This window comes from Pleurodeles waltl, chromosome 3_1 (genome assembly GCF_031143425.1).
Source record: "Pleurodeles waltl isolate 20211129_DDA chromosome 3_1, aPleWal1.hap1.20221129, whole genome shotgun sequence".
Taxonomy (NCBI): Eukaryota; Metazoa; Chordata; class Amphibia; order Caudata; family Salamandridae; genus Pleurodeles; species Pleurodeles waltl.
In genome coordinates, this window is record NC_090440.1 from 1,412,810,479 (window position 1) to 1,412,835,974 (window position 25,496).

The following is a 25,496-nucleotide window of genomic DNA, read 5'->3' on the forward strand; positions in this document are numbered from 1 at the left end:
TAAGTTTGCAATGCATTGACAGCTTTGTAAATGCTGCATTAACTGACACACATTGCACAGACAACACTATTGTACGGCCAAAATGAACCACACTTCAATTATGTTATAGCAGCCCCAGATACTAAATGCCATGGCCAGGACCTTAATGAATGATGATGGGTGTGAGGATACATGTCGCTTTGCTTAACAACTACAGTGAGTTAAGAGAGTAAAACAGAAATTAAAGTACCCCCTATTTTGAACCAAAGCTGAGATAACCAAACAACCCAAACAAAGTGGGTGAACAGACATTTCCCTTCCTGAAGAGCTCCCTTATTTCTTGATCCAAGCAATTATTCATTAATCTTTTCATTGCACGTTTGACCTTTTGATACCAACCATTTCAGCTTTACATTCACTCTCATCCAGTCTTTCACCATTCCAATCCATTCATCCATATATCCACCTGTCCATCCATTCACTAACCTATCCAGTATCTACCCTCTAAACCATCCTTTCACCCATCCATCCATTTGTCCATGCATCGTTCATTACCCTCCACCCACCCAAGCATCCTCTTACCCATCCACTCTTCACCCACTGAGGCACCCTTTTATCCATAAACCCTTTAATTCATCCTTTCACCCCCCTATACATCTCCTATCACCCACCTACGCATCCATTCACCCACCCACACATCCTTTCACTCATATATCATTTCACCCATCCATTCTTTTAATCGTTCATCCTTCATTCCCTTTTCCATCAACCAATCTTTTGTGGTGTCCATCCATTAAGAGCTTTTATCTGCTGAGTTCCAGATAGAAGAGGCCATTAAGAATTCAATCCCCACTGTAGCGGATAAAGCAGAGGGTTCACAAACAACACCCTTGCAGTGAGTATACTAATGATTGTCAATATACAAGCAATATGACTTACCAACACCTGTCCCTGCTGCTGCCGGTTCCCTCCCTTCCAACGGCTGCCATGTCGGGCCCACTGGTGCTGCCACTGGCCCTTGCACTGGTGGTTGTGTGGCTAGAAAAAACATTACACATTTTAGATGCCAGATACGCCTCCCTTTGTTGTTTTTAAGAACTAATTCAACAAAATACAACCGTAATAGATCACAACACTTCTATTCTCTTCTGTCATTCACTTTAGACATTTTGTTCATTAAGTATGTTAGAAAAGCCAGGTAGTCAGTTCAATAACAAATGTGCCATAATGGAGGGGCAGAGTTAAGTTACTGAAGCACAATGAAGAGGTGGAATATTTGTTCAATCCAAGAGGACCTATGGTGAATTGAAGAGGTCATGGTTGGCAAATACAATGGGGCTGTCATCATACTACTTTCCAGCCATGCTGCACTGCCTTCAAAAGTTCTGGTATGGTATACTACTGTATAAATTAATATTACCTACGCACAACATGGGAGGGCCACCATAACCATGGCCACTCACTCATTTGACTGTTTCAGAATGAGCAAGGAAAAGAAAACCTTCACATATATGTGTAGAAAAGCTGACTTGGGCATGCTGTGTTCTCATTATGAGTATGTGTCCTATAAATCTGTCCTCTTAATATTACAGTACCAGTCCACAAGTTATTTAAGGGGAGAAGGGAAAGATAAGTTTAGAAACAAAGCAGACGAAAGCTACATACTAGTGCAGACAGGTGGAAGTCAGGCAGAGAAATATGAATAATAGAAAAATGCAGGGATAACAAGAATTTAACAATGCTTAGATAGAATGAAAATAAGTACAAAAAAAGGTAGAGTGGCACAGCAAACAAAACATATTATTCTAAATGAAGAGAGGTGGAAGTTAGGGAAATAATAATAATATAACAGGAAGAATTACTGGGGCCAGCAGATCCACCAGCTGCCGCACTGGTGGTGGCACTGGCACCCTTGTCTTGCGGACCCACCTGAGATCTTGCCCTCTTCTTCTCCTTGGGTGCTGAGGTAAGAAATAAAGAAGGTAAAAATAAGGTTACTGGTACACGCCCAAAACATACTTTCACAGGCAAAGTCAAACACAGCAACATAGCACTTTTCTAAATAATATCACCTATAATACTAGTATCGTCTTGAGTTGACCTATTAATTTTCTACACCTCAGCCCTACTCCAAATTTTCTAAACCTCAACTACATTTGTAACTACTTACCACTACTAATGCATTCATATTGCAACACAATGATATTTGCTTCTTAACCACCATTGATGGGCCAACTCTGACTCCTTTTTTTTCAATGCATAGATGCATACTACACATCACTGGGAGATTGCATTTGGGACTGCATCAGCTACATAAAGAAAGAAAATGCCAGCTCACTGACACTACTTACTACTACTACCACTATCCTATTCTTTGTGACAGGTGGACTCTCAGTCTGCATGGCTTCTTAAATAACCAGCCCAACGTGCGCCGACGAGTACAATTAGGAAGCACTGACTGAGCACTTGGCTACCTCAAACTGGAGAACATAATAGTCATCATAACGTAAACTTAACTTACCTCTGAAAGTCAGCACTACTATTAGAAAAATAAATAGCATTGTTGAACACACACAACAAATAACTATTTAGTCTCCGAGCCCTGGCACCTCGATGTCTAGCAGGTCGAGCAGGTCCTGCTCACGGTCCAGTATGACCACCCAATGGTGCATCAACTGCTGCTGGGTGCACTCGTCCCAGTGTGCCAGCAAACACACCGGTGCACCCTACCCCACAGCAATCAATGCTCCCAGAGGGTGTAATCGCTCCCAGGTCTGCCGCCTGCTGACAGCATAGAGGGGAGTTGGCACTACACAAAGAACACAAGTACTGCCACCTCCACCTCGGTAAAAATGGGTCAGAGCTGCATCCCTCTGCCGCCCTGTTCTGCCATGATGCTGGATGTTAAAAAAGGGAAGAAATAGAAGAAAGGAAAGAAAAAATAAAGAAGAAAAGGCAAAAGCATAAAAAAAGTATTTAAAAAAGTCACAAAAAACAAAACAATGACAAAAACGTAAAATTCAGAAACACACAGACTATTAAAATAAAGGAAAATGAGTGGATAATTTAGAAAAAGTTGGTATTGTAAAGATTAAGGGTGGATTAAAGTGCGATGCGCAGAGAGAAGAGAAAACAAAATGACTGTGCACATGCAAATCAGTGTCTGTGCGATATTATCTGCTGGAGAATGTGCATTGTGCTCCTCAATGTGAAAAATGTAACACAAACGGGCACATCAAACAATTACACCTGTTTGCGGAATTCCATGGAGCTCATGGTTTTTTTTTAACCGCTCCGCGGAATTCTGTGTAGTGGATCTCTGAAAACTCCACCCACTCCTAGTGAAAATTGCAAGTCTGGAACAAGTGATAATTAAGTCAACTGACTGTATCAATACACTTTCAAAAGTCATCCAGGTGGGGCAGGTGGTGACAGCTAAGAGTGCCCCTGCATCAGCAGAATAAACAAAGACCAGTGCACAGGGATCAGTATCTAATGTGGTGACTCTCTCATCTATCGATTTAATCACTCCAGCTGGCAGAATTCCATGTATCGGGCATTCCTGAGAGAGGCCCCAAAAATCGAGCTCTGTCTCTGCCACCAAAACAGGAAGGATGCCCTCAGCATTCCCATTCCCATCCCATCCTAATCTACTACCTAAATGCTGTCCTTATGTAGGAATCCTGAAAAATGTCCCCTGTCTGCCCCTGTAGCAAGGATGAAAACCCATGGTGAATTGAAAAATAAGGTGTGCCATTGGCTAACCAGCAAGTAACTCTGACTTTAGCCTCTCAAATATAAAGACATTCTCTTCATTAGGAGAGTTGACTGGATTGGATCCCTAACCAAACAGTCTTGTGGGGACTATGTAGGAATCTGCATCTATCTGGCCAGCACATTTCACACAGTGCTCCACATGCTCATTGGAATCTCCTAACAAACACATTACTATCCTGCCATTAGGCTATTTTTGTGGGCATCTTATTAGCTCCTAGACCATTAGGTCCGTACCACCCCCCGGTATTCAAGACCAATTATCCACACAAGTATTCTCACCACCAACAGGTTTACTCTAATGGGCTTAGAGAACTTACAATGACTGTCCAGTGATTGGCTCTTGCCTACACAAGTAGCAGGTCAAGCCAGGGCTTGCAGTAAGCTGGAAGGTTTAGTACATGTGGAGATTTTCACTAAGGTTCAGCAAATTGAGGATGCAGAAACTCATTTGATATGCAGGAACATTGCTGGTTTATGAGCAGACTAGTCTGGTACGAACCAGTGTACTTGTATCTCAAAATATGACATTGTGGTGTTACAGAAAACCTGGCATTTAAGTTATATTGTTCAGAATGGAATTGAGACTTTTGCTGTATTCGCCACCCGTTTTTATGTGGGTGGAGCTCAGTGTGGAGGAAGGGTGCAGTTACTTTGGTCTAAATTTCTAAGCAGCTTAAGACAATACAAATTGCTTATAGCCACACTGGCATCCAATTGTTTTATATAGTGCTACCGAAGAGGTTAAGGGCTTATTTACAAGGAGCTTGCACTGCAGCTGTGTTATTTTTTTTTCTCATTGGCAACGCATTCTGTGCTCCATGTTGCCCCATATTTACAAAATGATGCATTGGGCCCAATGCTTCAGTTTTTGATGGCCTGCATCAAAAAATACATGCTCTGGAACTGGCTGCGCCACACAGTTATAATGTATGTAAGGTAGGTGTTCCATTGAAAAAAAAGCCTATTTAGAACTGACATACTAGTATTTACTAGCTTTTGAATGCATGATGCATCTTTGAGATGCATTTCACTCAGCCTGGAATGCGTACAAATTCCTATGCCTTTTTAACCCAGGTGTAGGAACTGATGCAGTGGCTTTGTAACAGGAATCTGCCCATTTGATGTCACTTTACGCACTGGAATATGCCTGTATTTCACATCTCCTCTCCTAGTAGTGGATCTACACTTGTGACAATCATGTTGTACGACCTCTTGACCAACCTTGACCATGGCACCTAATATATCATCATCGCCTGCGGCAAGTCAATGTGTACTCCATGGAAGGGACAGACCAAGAGTGTCACTTCTCCATGGAGGAATGGGTCCTCAAGTCCAGGCCAGAGTACTCCAAAGGACAACAGATAAGTACACACATAAGGTAAGTAATACATGTATTGCCACTTAAAATTGCAACGTATACTTGCATTCATTCACATTACACTGTCACTCTCTATATCACAGATACTCAGGTATCTATATGCACATAAGTAGACTATGCCCACTGTAATGTGACACACAGCCATATTGAATACATTACATCCAGAACCAATGTAAGAGCATGGAAGGTGCTATTCAAATATCTTACAGTCTTTTACATTGTTCCTTACAGAAAAGGCTACTTACATCAGTCAGAACTGATGCATATCCTCTGATTTTTGATGCACTGCTGAAGTTGCATTGGTTGTGAGGCCAGCTTCAACAATGCACCACTTTTGGGACTGATGGGTTGCAGCAGATTTCCATCAGATGTGTCCGAATTTCTTTGAGACCTTACGCCATGACGTCTTGTGTTGTAAATACAATGCATTCATGGCGTCTTAACCTGTCTTGCCACAGTGTAAGACTTTTTGGTGCACCGCTGCTGCAATGTAGTGATGAGTCAATCCTTTTAAATGAGGCCTTTAATTTCTTTCTCATAGATTTCTGCAATCCTGTGGTGATATTAGGTTGTCAATATGTTGTCACATTTCATGTTATGAAAAATCTTAACCTACTGGGCTTTTTGAATTAATCTATTATGATTTTTGGAGGGGATTTTAATGCAAAGATAGGCCGTCATGTAACCCAATGTGATTGCTTTATGGGAACCCCTATCACGCCATCTGGCCAAAAGGCATACCGGAAAGGTCACCTTATATTGCACATACCAAGATGTTTGACCTCCACGAACTGACCGAAATTGTGGGTGATCTTGAGGCACAAGTACACACCTGTGTAGGTTGTGGGCAAGGAACTCTTATAGATTATGGCCCTCATTCCGACCCTGGCGGTTTGAAACCGCCAGGGTGGAGGACCGCGGGAGCACCGCCGACAGGCCGGCGGTGCTCCAATGGGCATTCCGACCGCGGCGGTAAAGCCGCGGTCGGACCGGCAACACTGGCGGGCTCCCGCCAGTGTACCGCCGCCCATAGGAATCCTCCAAGGCGGCGCAGCTAGCTGCGCCGCCGAGGGGATTCCGACCCCCCCTACCGCCATCCAGTTCCCGGCGGTTCTCCCGCCGGGAACCGGATGGCGGTAGGGGGGGGTCGCGGGGCCCCTGGGGGCCCCTGCAGTGCCCATGCCACTGGCATGGGCACTGCAGGGGCCCCCGTAAGAGGGCCCCTAAATGTATTTCACTGTCTGCTTCGCAGACAGTGAAATACGCGACGGGTGCAACTGCACCCGTCGCACAGCTTCCACTCCGCCGGCTCGATTCCGAGCCGGCTTCATCGTGGAAGCCTCTTTCCCGCTGGGCTGGCGGGCGGCCTGAAGGCGGCCACCCGCCAGCCCAGCGGGAAAGTCAGAATCACCGCCGCGGTCTTTCGACCGCGGAACGGTATTCTGGCGGCCCCCGACAGGCCGGCGGCGACCGCCGCCGGCCAATGTCAGAATGAGGGCCTATATCTTTATTTCCAAGTATGTGGCTTAGTGTGCAGATTTGAGGGGTGCAGTGGAAAGTGAGTTAAGTGGCCATTACCCTTGTGAATTAGCACTCTGCCTGCCAGATTGCCTTCAACCACCCTGGTGAAAAGGAGTGACCAACCTAACCCCCAAGAATAATGAACTTGGGCTAATATAGCACGCGGTGATTATCATGACACCTATAGTAAGGACTAACCTTGGTTTGATTCTCTATCCCTTGCTAATCACTGATCAACCTGCAGCTGACGCAATCAAGTCTTTTGAAAATTCTAATTTGTTTACCAAAAACATTTTAACCATCCTGTGGGAAACAGTAAAACTACCTAGTCAGGCTGGTTTGAAGGAAATGCTGGGCAGCTAACCAATGCCATTACCTTGTCTTTAATGCAGACCCAGGGACAGAACTGCCATAGCTAATGCAAACCATGACTTTAATATGGCCATAAAAAAGAAAGCATGCCCTTAAAGAAGAAAATTGAGAGGGTTTGATAAGAATCTGTAAAGAGGGGGATACTAAGGATTTTTGGGAGAAGTTCACTTAGAATCAAAAGTAACAAGCTGGGGGCCTTCATTAGGGCTGACAGCTGAACTAGTTATTTTAAATGCATTTATTCACTATTGAAGATGTGGCTATTGCTCTCTCTTCCAGCCCATGTAGGAAGGCACTTGGATCTGACGGGATCGTAATGGATCTTTATGAGGAAAATATTTCTCTGCAGGGACCTATTATTACCAATGCCCTGAACGCGGTGGTGATTTGCAGGATTCCTGCTTCTTGGCAGTTAGTTTGCATAGTCGCTATATTTAAAAAAGGCAACAGTCAGGATCCTTGTTGTTTCTACCCTGAATCTTTATTGGACTTGATGGTAAAAATTGATACTGGATCATCCTGCATAGGATAGGGTCCTGGGTCCACCAGCTTAGTGTCATCATCAAGGGGCAATATGGTTTTAGAGAGGGCTGGGGACATAGGAACAATTCTTGAAACCTTGCCTACTGATTGCACTCCTGGCAGCCAGATTATGATGCTGACAGTCCGACAGCCACCTCTGCAGGGATCAGGGATCCCAACGGGTTGGCGCCAGTCAAATTTGTGGCTAGCCGCGACAGTGGCAAGTTCAGCATGCTGATCATGACTACCCTTTTCACCAGCCTTTCCCCTGTGGCCCCTGCACTTGTTCTATGCCAGCCTTTTCATGGTGGATGAACTGCCTTGAAAAGGCTGGCAGAGGCTGGGGGAGAACAAGGTTGTAATCATCAGGGAGACACTGAGTTCAGCGCCTCCCTGGCTGATTGCAACCTGTACTGCGTTCAGCCGTCAAGACCTGAATGGTTGGGGGGTCTGCCTGCCAACTTTGTAATGTGGCAGTCAGACCACCACAGCCATGGCAGTCTGACAGCCACCTCAAGGCTGGCGGTCTTCAAACTGCCAGCCTTGTAATCTGGCTCTTAATCTCTCATTTAAAACCTTGATTGTCCTCCCCCATATGCCAAGTCATTACTACAATCTTTGAGGAGTTTGCTGGGTATCCTGACACTCCACCAAAGTCTAGTACTAAGTACAGAGTTGGGGGAAGCTGATACAAAGCACTGGCTAAGAGCCATGCAGGAATTTAAGAAGGGGCATTGGGCCGCGGCCAGGATCCCCCTACGGGTGAAAGGAGGAAGTGGCAGCACAGGAGTGCTGCATGCTGCAAGGGCTGCAAGAAGATTACATGATATGAGCGTTGGCTTCAAAAAGGCACCAGAGGTGCTATCAGGCATACAAGGAGTGAGCAGAGGAGATCCCCATAGAGAAGAGAAAGGCTCAGTGGAAGGCAGAAAAGGAGGTGCCTATCTGGAAGGGGGAGCAATTTATAGAAGCATATAATGTACTCCTTGTGGAGCATATGTAAAACCCATTTCAGGTCTCCCAGAGAAGGTAGTAAGCAGGTCGAGCAACAAAATCTTCCACCAGGGAGTAACATGCTTGGAAACTTAAAAATACCTCCTACCTAGAAGAATAGGGGAGGTATGTAAGAACAGAGGTCACTGCGAGTAACCCCCTTGTTAAGGACTTTCTTTAAAATGTTGATACCAGAGAAGGACAAGAAGGGAAGACAGGAGGTTCAGGTGGGGGTTGATATTGATATCAACACTGAGGCTAACAAGGTAGTGGGGTTGGGGCCTAACAGCTTTTCTGTGTAAAATTACTCACATGCGATCCTGGCAAATAGAAAGGAAAGGTGACAGTGTGAATATATCACTCGGAGATCTGAGGATGGACGAGATGGAGCAGAGCAATAGATATCAGGTTCTGTAGGAGGTGGTAGAAGATAATGGGGGCACCAGGAGGAATAACCGAGGGACTGGGAGGTGCAGGTAGCGGGGACCAGGTGCCTACAATGGAAGAAATAGCACAAGCTATTTTTCAGGAGGCAGGGGTATTAGGGCAGCACTGCCGTGGAGAGAATCAAATTGAAAAGATGTTTCAATCCCTAGCAGTTGAGGTTAAAAGTGGGTTTGCTACTTCTGCAATAAATCAGAGGGAGATCCAGGGAATGTGTGAATGCTTGGAGGACAAACTTGATTCCCTGGCTCAAAGAACTCAGGCTCTTGAGAATACAGTGGTGAAATTGAAGTCTGCTGCTAAATCTGACATGGAAGAGCTGAGGGGGATAAAATTGACAGAGGAGGAGCTTCAGGACAAACTTGAATCATTGGAGATTGAATCATTGAAGAATGCAGCAAGGAGGAATAACGTGAGATCACTGAATGTGCCAGAATGGGCAGAAAGGGAGGATATAAAGAGGGTCCTTTTACACCTTTTTAAATCAGGGGTCTCTTCAAAGACTCTGAGGAAGATAGTTCCTCGTGATCTTCCTGCCGTATTCTGTGAAGGTACAGATTTTAGCCAAGGCCCTGAGGCAGAACATGTTGAAAGGAAGTGGGTTTATATTTGTAGTAAGGTCAGATCCCTCCTCTACCACCTTGAATGGACAGTGGGTGTTGGGGAAGAGGATAAAGGAATTTAAGAAGGTGGGCGTGACTGCCCAATTGAGATTTCCTGCCATACTGAAGGTGATGCATAGCAACAAAATGTACAACTTGAGGGACTATAGCACAGCAGATAAATTAATTGAGGAGATAAAGTGGAAGCTACATTGCAGGGGGCTAGCATGCATGCAAAATAGCAGATGTATTGAATTCTGTCTGGCAAATTGAAATGTTTCCTCTCTTTTTGTTCTAAATACCATGAAGACAGTTGAATAGGCTTTCAATAGCCATGAAAAAGCAGAGGAGGCTTCTTTAGGAAGGAAGAAGGGTAGGGCTGAGGGGAGCACTGGGTGGGGAGCATAGAGGAGAAAAGAAAAAAAAGTCCTCAGAACTCCTATTTTCATAGTGTAGTTTGGTTAGATAATGACGCTGCCCGGTAGGTCTCAGAGTTGTGATGATCATGGCGGTAGTCCAGATACTATCATGGAATGTTAACAGACTTAGAACAAAAAAGTGGCATGCTAGGTTGATTTAATATCTAAAGGACTTACGCACTCAGATTGTAGTTCTGCAGGAAACTCACCTTACAAAAAAGGAATGTGTGGAGGTTTTCAGTAAACAGAGATGGGTAAGGCAGGTAGTTTGTACAAATCCGAATTGTCCCACAAAAGATGTGGAAATACTAATTAAACATCAAATAGATGCAACAATAGTGGGGAGTGAGACGGATAGGATGGGTAGATGGGACATTGCTAGTTTATTGCTGTATAGCAAAAGATATACTTTGGTGGGTTATTGCAGGCCAAATGTGGAGGATATCAAACCAGTTAAAGCAGTTTTTCAGAGAGTATTGGACTTCTGCACTCCTATCATTATGGCTGGAGAGTTTGATACTAATATGTATAATAATTTAGATAGGTCAAATAATAGTAAGGCCAAAATCTTTCCGAAAATGCAGACATATCTCAGGAATGTGATGAATCATTTGATTTGTGCAACATATGGAAGGTGAGAGTAAGGGAGAACCAAGGGTACACTTTTCATAATAAAAACTATGGCCATGCATCTAGGATAGATTTTGCATTGATGGACCAAGAGATATGTTTTGATATTAATGAAGTCAAACATATAACAGCTCACATATCTGACCATGCATTAGTTAGCCTAGAAATTAGTTTAGGAAGCTGGCAATACACAAAGAGATGGGCCCTAGACTGCACCCTCTTATTAGATCAAGAAATTGACACCACAATATTTTTAACAATGATATGTTTGTTCTTTATATTAAAAGTATGTAAAATAAAAATGTTTGTGGTCAGTGTTTTTGCCCAACTTATTTTGTACCACAACAAGTTTATGGGCAGTGGTCTGTGACACAATCTACACTGGTATTTGGAACAATAGAGCACACAAGTGTAAGAGTTTTTATTCGTTAATATGTGTCATGGGCACCATGTATTATTAAGAGCAAATACAAAGGGTTCCTGTTAAAAGTTAGTTTTGTGAATCACAAATGCAAACATCATGTTATAAGCAAGCTAAGGAAAGGCAGGAACAAATATACATATATACGTTTGCAAACTGCATTTTGGAGTACATAAAGCAGTACTCCAGTGGTACCATTTGCTTGCTACAAAGCACAGTTCGCAAGCCTCTGGTTGGACATCTACACCTCCCCTATCCTCATTTATACTGTCATCTCCACCACATGCAGAAATCTTTGTACACTTAGGTATACACTTTTGTAGTAAATGGATAAGGGGAAGTTCCTGGAAAATGGTAAGTGAGTAGTACAAAATGGGTGTTTTAGGGAAATTAAAGGACGGGTTTAGAGGGAGGACTTGCTAGTACAAAAGCACACAATTAAAAAAGTAAGACAATCTCTATTCAGAAAGTGCACTCCAGTCAATTCATATAGTAAGTCAGGCACACATACAGCCAATCACTGGTCCTGCAGTACATTCATAGAAATCAATGTAGGTACCAAATAACACTGGGGAAATATATGGAAGTTAACAAAAACTATGGTTAAACCATTAATATTTTGTATTCTATAACATGTAATTTAGATAGTTTACACTTTTTTTTTAAATATGTAGCTTAGAAATTACTTCGAAACATATTACAACGATGCTCTCAACACATGAAACACACCTGCAAGTACAAGTTGGGAGGGAGTGGTGACTCAGAACTGCACCATCCAATTACAAGTGCAGAAAATTATAAGACCAACCAATCAAATGCAGGCTGACCACTGAAGAAATTAACTTACACACCTAGATATTTTTTGAATTCACTATGTCAGTTAATGTAGCTCAAACAGGAGGTCAGTAAAATGACACTTGGAGCCACTCCTGAGGTACTGGGTTCAATGTAGGAAATACAAGGCCCTTCAGACAGCACTGCAGTCCTTCTTCTGATTCTTCAAAGGTCAATGAGTGTTCTGATGAGAGGTTCTGGGATTGCCACTTTTTTTTTTACATGGTGTCAGCCTTTACTGGAGAGAAATCTTTTGTCCACCCCCCTAAACCAGTTGTGGTCAATTCATCCACTCCCTTTGAGTTTAGTGCCAGCCTGACTAGAGAGACAAAAGGGAGAAAGGCCTAGGTTTGAGCTGCATCCACTAATCACAAGGTAGGCATTCTCTGAAGCTCAGAAAGAAGCTGGGCACAGCTCCCATTTCATCCTGTCAAGGGAGAAGTCTCCCTCCTCACACCCAGGGCCATTTGTCTACTGTCTGGGAGCAATAAACATCTCACCACAGTGAGGTTATCAGGAGTCAGGTGACAGCTGGACACCAGCAGGAAAGTCGTTTGGTTTTAGGTAGGAAAACAACAATTTTTAAAAAGAGTAATTTCCTAAATAGTAATATGAAATCCTAGTTGAGTTGGATTTGAATGCACTATTAAAATTAGTTCTTAAACCATTTTTCTAGCTGCTCCCAAACTGAATATAGCACTTATTAAATGTGATAGAGTAAACCAGTGTTAGTCTATGGGAGGGACAGCCTTGCCAGAGCAAAAGATGACGTTAGAGGTTTTTCACTGGGAGGACATGTAAAACATTAAATATACATGACCTATGGGCATTTTGGGCATACCTTAGTTGTTACTTATAAGTATTAACAAAGAAGGCTTATGCCTGGCAAAATGTTTGTTTGGCAGATCGAAATGGCAGTTTAAATCTGAACAGCCAGGCTGCAAATACAGGTCGGGCGACATGTTTTGCAGTGCGTAGTGCAATGCGTGCTGCAACATAGTAGTAGCAGTTAATTTACCAGCCCTAGATACATGTGGTCCCATATATCAGGGATTTATAAGTAGATTACACATGCCAATTAGGGGTGTTTTGGGTGGAGGCCACAAGCACTTTACTATTGTTAGCAATGGTAAGTGCACATGTCCTATGGCTAACAAGTTTGGCAACAAAAGGCAAAAATCTGGGGGAACCAGAACATAACTGTACCCCTCTGTCACCACGTTCCTGTGTCACTGCACTGTCCCATGTGGGACCATTCTCCTCATGTGCAGACCTATTTATGAGGCTCCTGGCCTTAGCTTGCTCATAGAAGCATCCCAGGCAAGTAATTGCTAACCAGGAGAAATGTTCAATTGAAGGGGATGCCTGGATACCACATAGGAATCTGTGTGGTTCTTCTGTCATACAGCGACAGATACAGAGCCATTTGCTCAGTGCATCAGAACATCATAATGTTCAGTCTGGTCCTGTAAAATTACAGGTGTAAAATAGGTTTTCATTTAAAGATATCAAGACTATATTTATATTCTTGAAGTTGAGCTGTGCCATCAGTACAGACAACAAACCAGTAGTAATGATCAAAAGTAACAATGACTGGTGGGCTAGAATATTTTCACATTTGTTCAAATGGATAGCTAAAACAAGGAAGTATCTGGACTCCAAGAAAGGGTCTGTTGTAAAATCCATCCTGAAAAAAGGTGATTCAAGGTGTCCATCAAATTAGAGGTTAATTAGCCTTCTAGGCATCTCAGAGACAGTGTTCGAAAAAATTTCCATGATTCACCTAGAAGAGTAGGTGAGGGGCAATAGCTTGCTTTCAGTTGAAGAAGGAAGGTTTTAGAAAGGTCATTCCACCACAGATCATTGCTTCGTACAGTTGACCATCATTAGAAAAACTTTGGTAATGAATCAAAGAATGTTCAGTTGCTTTCCTGATTTTTGCACAGCCTTCGGTACAGTGAAAAGAAGGTGATTGTAGGAGAATCTGACAGCCTAGAATGTATTTACCTCCTGTCTACAATCCAGGACCTCCACATGTTAAACTGGGCTCAGGTGGAAATGGATAAGTCATTGAGACTATGTAAGAAAATAAAAAATTCAAAGGCTGCGTCTTAGTCCCCACTCTTTTTAGTGTATATCTAGCAGATTTGCCTTCTGCACCGAAAGCCACAAAATGAATGTCCTCCAAAATGGGTCCCATGGACAACTGTGCCTACTGTATGCTACTGACCTAATTATTTTAGATTATACTGTCATCAGTTTCCAGAGAAAACTTCATGCCTTAGATTCCTACTGAAAAGAAAACTGACTGTCAATAAATCTTCGGCGAAAAGGGAAACAACTTCAATAGCACCTAGATGTGATGCAGATTGAGTCAGTGAATCAATATAATTATCTAGGGCTCACATTTTCTAGTAATTTGGGGGGGAAGCCCACATGCAAACCATAAAAATACGATCTTTAGTGAAATTTAATCAAATTCACAGAGAACTCTCATTGACCCCCCGTTTGAAAGCTTATAGTTGTAAAATTCCACCCTAAGCCCCACTGAGGGGCTAATATTCTATGTTTGGACCCAAGATATACCTGGGAGTCCATTGAGAGTTTAGCTTTAAAATGGATGCAGAACCTACCTAAAGGGTCATGGTTCAAGTCATTTTGCTGGAGTTCAATCTAATTTCATGGCATCTCATGGCAGATGGTTGCCTACTTAGGTCCCTAAATCAACTAGCCCAAGATGAGTACTCAACAAAAATATCCAAGCTATGTGAGGAAGAAATGTCATGAGCTAGGTTACAGGCTATCCACTGTCAGATGAAGGTTCCAATCTAGTGCCTTGGACAGGCCTCACTTCGAACATCGGGGCTGACAAGGAGTCCCTCGCTTGCTCCTGACATCTCTCTGGCCTCCATGGTTTCTCAGAGTGGAGGGCAACAGCTCATAGTCATAGACAATCTACTTCCACTCTCCCTCCCACCATCTCAAGGGTCATATCTTGACACTGGCCTCTCTCAACTCCTGGTTCGTAATCTGAGGCCCGGAAAGCCGAGACTTCCAGGGAGGAAATGCCACCCCCTTCAAAGTGATGCCCTGGGTCTTGCAAGGACCCAGGGCAGGTGATTGCCAGCCCACAGATATCTGTTGGATGACTTAGTACAGGTCTCCTGTCTCTTGTCCCTGTCACAGCACAAGTAGAACCTCCAGGGTAGAAATGGACGGTCCAGAGTCAGTTATGGGGTGCTCTTCTCTCAGATCAGGTAAATCTTAACCCACTGGTCTTCCCACTGTGGATTTTCTCAGTCTCACCCTAATCCTTGATCTCCATATGGGCCTCCTTAATCACACTTTCCATTTTGGAGCAGTACCCCCAGACATCTGAGCTTTCTGGGCATCATGAGCAGCTGCCTTAGCCCTCCTGTCACTCCTATCACCTCTCCTAACACTGGTGGTAGTTCATTTCTGAGGATGCAGTTAATGGGTATCTGTGAGCTGACAATCACCAGCCTCTTGGCCATTTCCTCTCTACCCACATTCCAGGGAGACAAAAGCCAAAGGGTGGACAAAGTTCTGCCCATGTACCTGGTTTAAATGACATATTTGTCCTGGCAGATACTGCTCTGGTGAAATCAGTTTCCCCACCACCATGGTCTGACTGGCACAGGTATCACTCATAGCAGTGAAAGGGACTTTATTCACAGTGATCTAGTGAAAGTGATGACTCCTATCCTCAGGGGATCACCAGCTTATTCTCTGAGTCCAATTCCCAACTAGGGACATTAGTTCATGCTCTACCCTCTGCTCTTGGGCATTACCTCCCCCCAAGGCCACAGTGGCCATCCTCTGAGGAGTACCCACATGTGAGTGTCTTCCTAGTAAAGACATGGTTCCCCTGCTTGTGTCCTAACTGGAAATAAGCATAGCACTTGGGCTGGTAAAAAGGGGCCTTGTGCTTCCACCCATCTGAGCCTCCCCCCGTTATTCTCAGAGGGAGCATGAGAATCCTGATTCCCCATGCTGTTTTGTGGAACACCTGGACCACCCACTCACTCTACTAAGGGGGACCTGGATGACCCCTCTTGTTTTCTACTCCAAGGTACCATCTTTGACACTGTGACACTAACACAAAGGTCAGCCCCCTTTGCATGCTCTCTTGATACAGTGATCCTGGAGAAAATAAAGTGTTGGTGCTGCTCTGAAAAACAATTACTGAACATGTGCTCTCTCACAAACAGATTGTACAGCCCATCATAGTCACCAACTTCCCTGACTTTTATTCAACCATTCACTGCCTTACTGGATTAGTCCACAAAATCAACCAAGGACTAGTTAGACTGTTTTTTGGTTGTCTGAGCTTTAGGCAGCATTTCTCTGGCCAAACTTGACAGCAAGGACTTTGTTCATGGAGGGATTCCTTTATTATTTCAGCTCTCTCTATGGCCAGTAGGGTATCCCTCCCTGTAACTGGCATTTGCTTCCAAACATTAGGCCTCCAATCCTCAGCTAGGACTCTGTGCATGCACAAAGCTATCTCAGAGGCTTCAAACCACTTGTCTATGTCAAAGTGAGCATTTCTATGTGCTTATGACTGATGTTTTGCAGCTAGACTCCAATCCACATCTGGGAAGAGTGACAGTTGGGCTTTCTGCATACTTTTCAGACAGTCGGTACACAGGGAGGGTGGAGGTGTCACAAAGGTACATCTGCATTTTGAATGGTCTTCCAGGGCTGAGAGAAGGAGGAGGCGGGGCACACATGCATCTGTAAAGGCTGTGCCCTGGCCTCACACAAAGAACTCGTATACCCCCAACTCATGTTTGGAGCTGTGCTGGAGGAGAGAGGGGGCACTCCCAGAACCAGTTGTAACTGGTTGGAACCTCCTCTCCCATTCTCTGCTAAACCACTGCAAAACTTAGTACAAGTACAGGGGATTTTCCCCCACAATTTGGAATGCTTTGGTAACACTTTAGACTTCCAACATGCTTGTAACTGGACACAGAATGCTGGGGGCACTCACCAGGAACCACCTTGGACTGCTGCAGTTGTGCTGACCTGTGACCTGCTTGGCCACTTGAAGGAACTGCCACTGACTGCAACCCTGTGTGCTGGCCTGTTGCTAAGCCCTACTGCTCTGTGCCCTCCTTGTGTCCTCCAGAGGCCAGGTGCTGTGGCTCCTGCCCCAGCAAGTACTCAGTTCCCAGCGTGAGGACAGCACTTCATACCTGCCCCTGTGCCGGAGCTCAGCTTGTGAGGAGCACTCCCTTGGTTCATTGCTCCAGTGAGAGCGCTGTCGCTTGTTTTCTGACCCTTTTTTGAGTGCTTTGCGAGAGCTTTTCACCTCGTTGGGACAAAGCGTGTGAGGAGCGCTCTGGCTGTGTGCCTAGAAGGAGTCATCTCCGCCACGACCAGGGCGTTTTTGGAAATCAGACTGCGTTGAAAAAGTGCTCCTTGAGGTGCCCCCTGGGCACGAGAATGGAGAAGACAGGAGCAGGAGCACTCGGGGGTGGGAGGCTGTCAAGAGGCACCCCGGGGCACAAGCAGGCATCCATTAGTGGTGCCTTTGATTGTTGCGGCCAGGCCGCCGAAGAAGAGGAGCCAGTCCGCTCTGTGGGCACTGGGGAGTATTCCTGGGGCTGTGTTGCCCATGGACGCACTCCTCAGAAGGATCGCTGCATACCCGGATGCTGCTTATAGGGGCAGCCGCCTTTAGGACCCGGGCGGCTGCCAATGAAGTGCTGCTTTCTTGTTGCAGCCATCCTGAGGACGTGGGCAGCTGCAAACAGCGTAGGGAGACTTGCGGGGGGACCCTGAAGGCCAAGCCCCCCTCAGAGTAGGAGAACCGGGGCCCAGAGGGCCCCTTGAAGGAGGGGGGAGCGCCCCCTGTCTTGGGAGATGCGTTGCCTCCTCAAGTGTGTGCGGCTGGGCGTGCTCCAGAAACGCGCCAGGCCACCCATTTGTTCTGGGCCTATAACAAGTTGTGGTGGTGACCTTCGACAGAGGTCCCTGGCCTGCCCAAAAGTTACCCTGCACCACCATATCTACTGGGTTCCTTACCAGAGGAGCCCTTGAGCTCCTACATGATCTCTGGGGGACTGGGATGTATGGCCTCTTGGGTAAAGTGGAGGTGAGAACATAAACATAATAATGGCTGATCCTTCCGTTGTAAGCTATCTACTAGGACATGTGCATTACTGGTAATGTGTTTTACTATGACCCAAACATCTATGGTGATATGTTTTCATGTCTTGCCATGCAGTTTCTAATGTTCCTTCTATGGGCATTTATGAGGATCTTATGATGTGCATTTTTATAGTAATGTTTTCCTGACTACTGCTTATGTTGCAGAATAATGAGTAGCCTGTGTGTTATATATGACTACTACTGATCTTTGCAGAGTAACAGTATTATGTAACGTTCTGACAACTGCTTGAGTAACAGGGTATTGCTGACATTTTATGTTTGGTCTAAAGTTGTTGTGTACAATACAGTTTATTTTTATGTAACTTGGTGTTGTGTTTTCTTTGTGGTGGGGATAGTGTGTCACGTGTGTTGTGTGTGTTGTGCAAACGCTGTACACATTCCCTCTGGGATAGGCCTGACTGCTTGTGCCAAGCTACCAAGGGGGTGAGCAGGGGTTATCTTGGACATGTAACCCCCTTGCCCTGATTAGAGTGGGTGGATTCTGCCTGGCTTAGGTGCATACCCTAGCCAACCCCAACCCCCATTTCTAACAAGTGTTAATTATGGAGCTCAAAGTCTTCCTCTTTGTGACCTGTACATCTCTTGCCAATTTGGCAGTCATAGACAAGGCCCTTTATGTATGTTATCATTGCCATACAATTTAGGATGTGTCATCCCATGTTTAATATATTTTACTTTGAAACCCAAATGAACCTAACATGGTTGTTTGTCTGTTTCGCATACATCAACATTAATTTAATTTTTCACTTTTTCACTTTGGGTGAAATTCTGTGCATGCTACCTGACACACTGCTGAGCAACTATTGAAGACCATACCTGCATTCACGCGGTTAGGCCATTGATGATCTCCCAGTAACAAGCAACATGTTTTGTTAAGTTCTCTTTCTGTTCCACATGATGGCACAATTAGGTTTCCCACAATGTTTCCTGGCTAATTCACAATATTCATTTTTCATAGAGCCTGTGCAACAGACTCATCATCATCACTCCCGGTGAGTGCATTTTTTTCAATCTGTTTATTTTTAATGTGCATTGTAGCCACTGTCCTCATTAATGACATAGTCATTATTGTCACTCCTTATGAATATATGTTTTTCAGTTTGTTCATTTTTGATGTGCATTGTAGCAGATTCCCCAATGAAGACATTATTCCCTGATGTTAATATGGCAAGTTTTGACTTTTCATTATTTTAGAAGCACACAAATTAGGACGTGTTTTTTTCGTGCTACTCTTGTTTCAGGTATGATGACTGTACATATTTATTAGCACTTTATGTTAGGTTCAATACAAAAAGTGTTTTCTCTTTTGCTAATAAACTTGGGTCAGTTTGATGAATATTCCCAAAATTTTCAGAACTAGTGTCCTGGTCACTCAGCTGCTGTCTGGAAATTTTCAGAGTGATCCGTAAAGCGAGGGCTGACAAAAAGGGGGGGAGTGGTCCCAAAACGCATTTTCCCAATGCAATTTCCCATAGGGATTTTAAACACAACTACAACCCGAACCGCTAAACAGAATTACACCAAATTTGGCAGGGTAGAGAAACCATGACCTTGAGGGTGTAATAAAGGGCTGAGTAAGGGAACCTTGATGAGCAAGCAATTGTCCCAAAATCTTTTTTCCACATGCTTGTATCAGCAGATCTGCCGCAGATCTCAGCACAGGCTCCCATGTGAGTGCACGACGGATCCACAGATCAAGCACCACTGCGAAAAAACACACACTCACAGACCCACACAGCCACTCACACACTCACGCACTGACCCACACAGCCACTTACAGACCCATACTGCCACTCACCCAACCACTCACAGACCCATACAGCCACTCACAAACCAGCTTAGACCCATATAGCCTCCCACATTCCCATTTACACACCCACAAACTCAGTCCCACGTACGCTCATTGACCCATACAGCCACTCACACACCCACACTGAGTGACACACCCATATAGCCACTTACACATCCACTTATACACCTACATAACCATTTGCACACCCACTCACAGACCCATACAGGCACTCACACACCCACTCACCAACACATACAGCCACTGACACAGCCAATTACATACCCACTTAACCTCTCACATGCATACACACAATAGCCATGCACATGCCCAGTGTATTAAATGTGTTGTTTTAAATGAGTGCTTTTGGTTGGAAACAGATCTGTGGATCAGTCAGGGAGCGAAAAGTGTTGTGGTGGCATATTGAATGTGTGCTTTTGGTTTGTGGATCTGTAACAGATCCACGGATGCTAATGGGAAATAAAAAATAAAAGACTTGAAAATGAAATGAACCAGTGTTTGGGAAAAGGTTTGGTTCTGAAAAAAAACATCTATGTGTTTATGGTGTATAGATAATAAATACACAAACAACAGGATGCAGTCTTTTAAGCTGTTGAGGAACACCCTGTTGCCTCCATCTGTGAAATGGACTTGACCTTTTCGATATATTCCCTCCATATCGAACTGTAGATTGTTGTAGTATACCGGAATGCAGAAACAGTTTTATTGACAAGTTTATTGGATTTCTTTCTCTGTGGACAAAATTCTATGACCACTTCCATTTTCTTTACCGGGCAAATGTTGGAGAACACCAAGGGAGTATGTGAGAAAAGTGTAATTAATTTACCAAAGGTATCCTTCATTGAGATTTCTAGTCCTGCCCCAGTAATTGTTCCTCTGCCATTGACACCATAGTGCAGAATCATAAGATCTTGATGTTGACAATCCACAATGCTTCGAACCAGAGGCATCAATTGAAGCCACTTTAAATCTCTATGGCCAACCCAAGTAATGTCTACATTAGGTAAACTTAGGTCCATGTCAAAGCTACTCTTTCTAGCACTCTCTCTGGCCCAAAACACAATCTATAACCCACAAACCATATTCTGTTCATTTTGGAGACAAACAGGAGAAGAAAACAGCTGAAGGAGGTAGTTTTGAACATGAAAGGCAGTTACATTGGAGAACAGCATCTAAATATTAAAGATCATATTTGATTGGATGATGGAGATGTGCCGAGAAGTAAATTAGATATTGACTTAAAAAAAGGAAGTAACACTGTGATTGGCTTTTTCAAAATAAACAAACTGGTATGGTGATTGGGATATGCTTGGAATTGCAAAAAGGTCAACCACACTTGCTACAGTTTAATCTGAAACTAGCACGCTGGTCACAGACAATCCTGTGCGCTTTCAATCTAGTGCTAGCAAAGAGTGTTCAATACATGGTTACTATCGAAACTGAGCTAAAGGCTGTGGGGAGAGGGAATAAAAAAGACTGTACTGTGAAAGTTATAAGGATAGTGGTGTAGGCATATTGCTTATTAGGTAGTAATTGACTTCTAATTTAGTAGTTGGAAATGGAATGTAGATGCAAAGTATTAACAGTACAATGCTAAATGATTTTACGGTCTTCCGTGTGGATCTGCGGATCCGCTGCTATTTTACACGGGTGCTGCACTGAGCACCATGACAGATCCATAAAATAGCGTAAAAAACACTACCAAATTGGGCTCCTTAACAGGAGTCTTAGAGTTAAAAAATACTGACGATTTAGAAGTGGTATAACAAAAAAGGTGAAAGGAAGGTTGTGGTTTGGTCAGTTCAGGACTATCAATTAAAGCTCAGAGCTGGGACTTTTGTACTGAGAGTCGAACACCATTCCTACATTTCTGACCTGAGATTTTCACTGACAAGAGATTGTAAGTGATACTAACATAAAAATTAGAGGACAGCAAAGACATTTCACAGGTATGCCAATTAGGGTGCACTTTAAAAAAATATATGCATATAAAAAGATATGAAGGTACAGAAGCTGAAAGAAAATGTGTAGGTTCTGCACAACAGCAAAATAGAAAATAAAAGGGATGGTAGGTGACTATATTAAGTCAAAACAGAGGCCCTTATTTATGGAGTTTTGGCATAGGGCAGCTGAGCAATTCAACATGCTGTACTGCCCTACACCAAAGTGAAAGGGCAGGAATGCACCATAATTATGAAATATGGTGCATTCATGTCCTTTCTCCCTCCACTGGTGCTGTTTTGGCAGCCTTGCACAAACACAGCCACCCTTGCCCCATGGTACAAGAGTGCCTTCATTGCACGTAGGACTGTTTTTGTGCAGGAAGAGGAACCTACCTGCACAAAAATAATCATGAGAGGCATTTTGCTCTTTCTATGTGGGCTGCAGAATCCACTCAGACACATATTCAGCCACTCATGTACTCAGCACTCACTCAGTTACACACAGACTTGCACAGCCATGCACCCAGTTATACATCCAGTTGCCCACCCACACAGCCACTCACATATCTATTTATGAAACCATAGAGCCACTCACACACCCAGTCTGACAGCAACAGAAACACTTATACATCCACTCACATAACCCACACAGCACTTATGTATCTAGTACTAACAGAGCTAGATAGTGGTAAAGTGCATGTGCTTCTTTCCCAAACAAGGCTATACTGATTGATGCACCATTGGGATATTTAATTTATCTGTGAGTTCTTAGTAGAATGTACTACCTGTGCCCAGAGCGTGTAAATTAAATGCTACTATTTGGCCTGCAGCACTGATTGTTGCACCCATACAACTAGCCATTTAAACATGTATCAGGCCTGCCACTGCAGAGCCCGTGTGTGCAGTTTTACTTCCATATTGACTTGGCCTTGCGAAGCCTTAAACTCCCCTTTATTGCACATAAGTTATCCCTAAGGTAGGCCATAGGTAGCCCAAAAGGCAGACTGCTGTTTAATTAAATTGTAAGACATCTACTGTAGTTGTAAGTTTCACTCATTTACATAAACAGTTATAGACCCATATATCCATTCATCTCAGTGACACACCTATATAGCCACTCACATACCTATTTACAAAACCACATACCACTTACACACCCAGTCAGACAGCGATAGAGGCACTTACACATACATTCATACACCCACACAGAACTATGTATCCACCACTAATAGAGTCACTTGCACACACAGTTGCACACCCAAACACTGACTAACATAGCCAGTTACCAATCCAGACAGTGACTTACATACCTATTTGGACACCCATACAGTAACTAACAAACCGAGTCAAATACCCAGACACCCAATTGACCTTATGAGACTAACTACTTTGCTATTGCTAGATAGCAGTCTCCACTAAACAATGTTACATTGCTTGATCCACAATTGGATATTTAATTTATCTGTAACTCCCTAGTAGAATGCACTACCAAAGCCCAGAGCCTGTAAATTAATTGCTAAGAGTGGGCCTGTACTAGTAATTGTGCCTCCCAAACAAGTAGCCTGTCAAACCTGTATCAGGCCTGCAATTACAGAGCGTGTGGGTGCAGTTTTAAATTGCCACTTATTCTTGCCATTTAACACCGCTTGCTAAGCCTTAACCTCCTACTTTGTTACATATGTCAACACTAAGGTAGGCCCCCAACTGGTTGGATGAGGGGAGAGAAATAGAATTCGAGTGCTGCAACCTGTTGGCATAATTGTCAAGACTGACAAAGGCCTAGGGGTGAACATGAACAGGGGGAACATTGCAGTTAGCTAGTGAGTGAGCCGCAAGCTCTCCTCCTCCTGGTAGTATGGTCGGCGTCTACAATCAGGGAAAAAGATCAGCATGATAAGTTAGAGACCCTGGAGAACAACTGTAGATGGGATATTTTAAGATTTTTGAACATTCCAGAAGGAACAGAAGGTGGAAATATTAAGGAGTGTATTAGAGGTTTGATTAAGGAATATACTTCTTTGGTTGCCTCCATGGACTTTGACTCAGAAATACAGATAGGGCACTGTGACCCCTTTAGAAAAAACCCTAGCAGGGATAAGCCTAGGAAAATCCTGGTCAACTTCCATTCTTACTCTGTAAAATAACAGATTATTTCAGAGGCCTTGAAAGTAAAGAGCCTCAAAAAGGGAGACTGGTGTTTTTGAATCAGGTCCAATATTTTTAAGCCAACCCTAAATCACTAATGGGAGTGGGGGTGCTATATACAGAAACTGAAGTCATTAGGAATTACACCACAATTGAAATTCCCAGCCACTTTAAGGGTGATGTGGAACAATAAAATGTTTAACGTAAGTGAACCTATGGAGGTAGAGAGCCTAATAAATCAGATAGAGATGTAAAAGTAGCCACTCCAGGGAGGAGGAGCTCACAGGCTATGTTTTAGTACCCATTTTGGATAATGGTATTTCCAACATACCATTATTTTCCTGCAGTTTCCTGCAGAAGGAAGGGAGGCAAGGGTAGGGGAATTCCTGGGAGGAAGATTTGCATGGAGTGTAGCTGGTAGAATAGTCAGTCACTGGGAAGGGAGCATAGGGGAGAAAACAATAAAATTAGGGCCTGATTTAAGAGGCCCTAGCGCCACCGTAGCTGCGCCATAGCATAATTCTTTTGATGCTAAGGTGGTGCTAAAGTTACTTTTTACATGCGCCAAATTTACAAAGTAGCACAATGCATGCATTGCACCACTTTGTAACCCTTGCGCCACATTATGCCTGCGCCAGGCATAATGTATGCTAGGGGGGTGTTGTCCCACTAAGGGGGCTGGAAAAATGGGCAAGGAAATCTAAGAAGGGGCAATGCCGTTGAATACAGTGGGCCCCTATGTACTCTGCAGGAGTAGCACCAAAATGTTGATGCTATTGCTCCCTACCCTGCCTCATGGTGCACAGTATTTTAAATAAGGGGCACATATGGTGGTGGCAGGGGGGTGCTAAGGGGTGCAAGGAAAGTGGTGCTGCACTGGGTGCAGTGGCACTTTTCTTAACTTAGCCCCTTAGTCTTCATCCATGGCAGTGGTTTTATGAAGGTAACGCTCAAAACATCAGGAACATAATGAAGGACGTAATTAATGTATACAGCCTGAAAGTTTTAACTTGGAATATAAATGGGCTTAGGGTAGTTAGTTTAAGGAGAAGGACTCTCGAATTTCTAAACCAGTCAGACAATTATATCATTCTATTACCAGAAACACACCAATGTCAAGAGGAAAAGTGAGAGATACTAAAAGGTCAGAGATAGATTATTAAATTTGCATGCTCTGACCAAAACTGTAATGTGAAGGGGGTGGGCATTATAATAAGGAATTTGGCTCTAGCGCACCTTGAGAAATGTATTGCTGATCCAAGAGGTAGGTGACTGTGTCTTAATCTTACAATACAGGGCATTGGTTATACTTTTGTGATGTACTATGGCCAAAACATAGATGACCCTACCCCATCTATGGAGCTTTTTACTCAGCTGGGGGAAATGGGAATCATATAATAAAAGATGATGACTTAAATGTTATGCTAGATCCTGTTTTGGATAAGTCTATGACTAGACCAATGGTTAATTGCCCAAGGATGCGAGAGTGTATCCAGCATATAATGAAG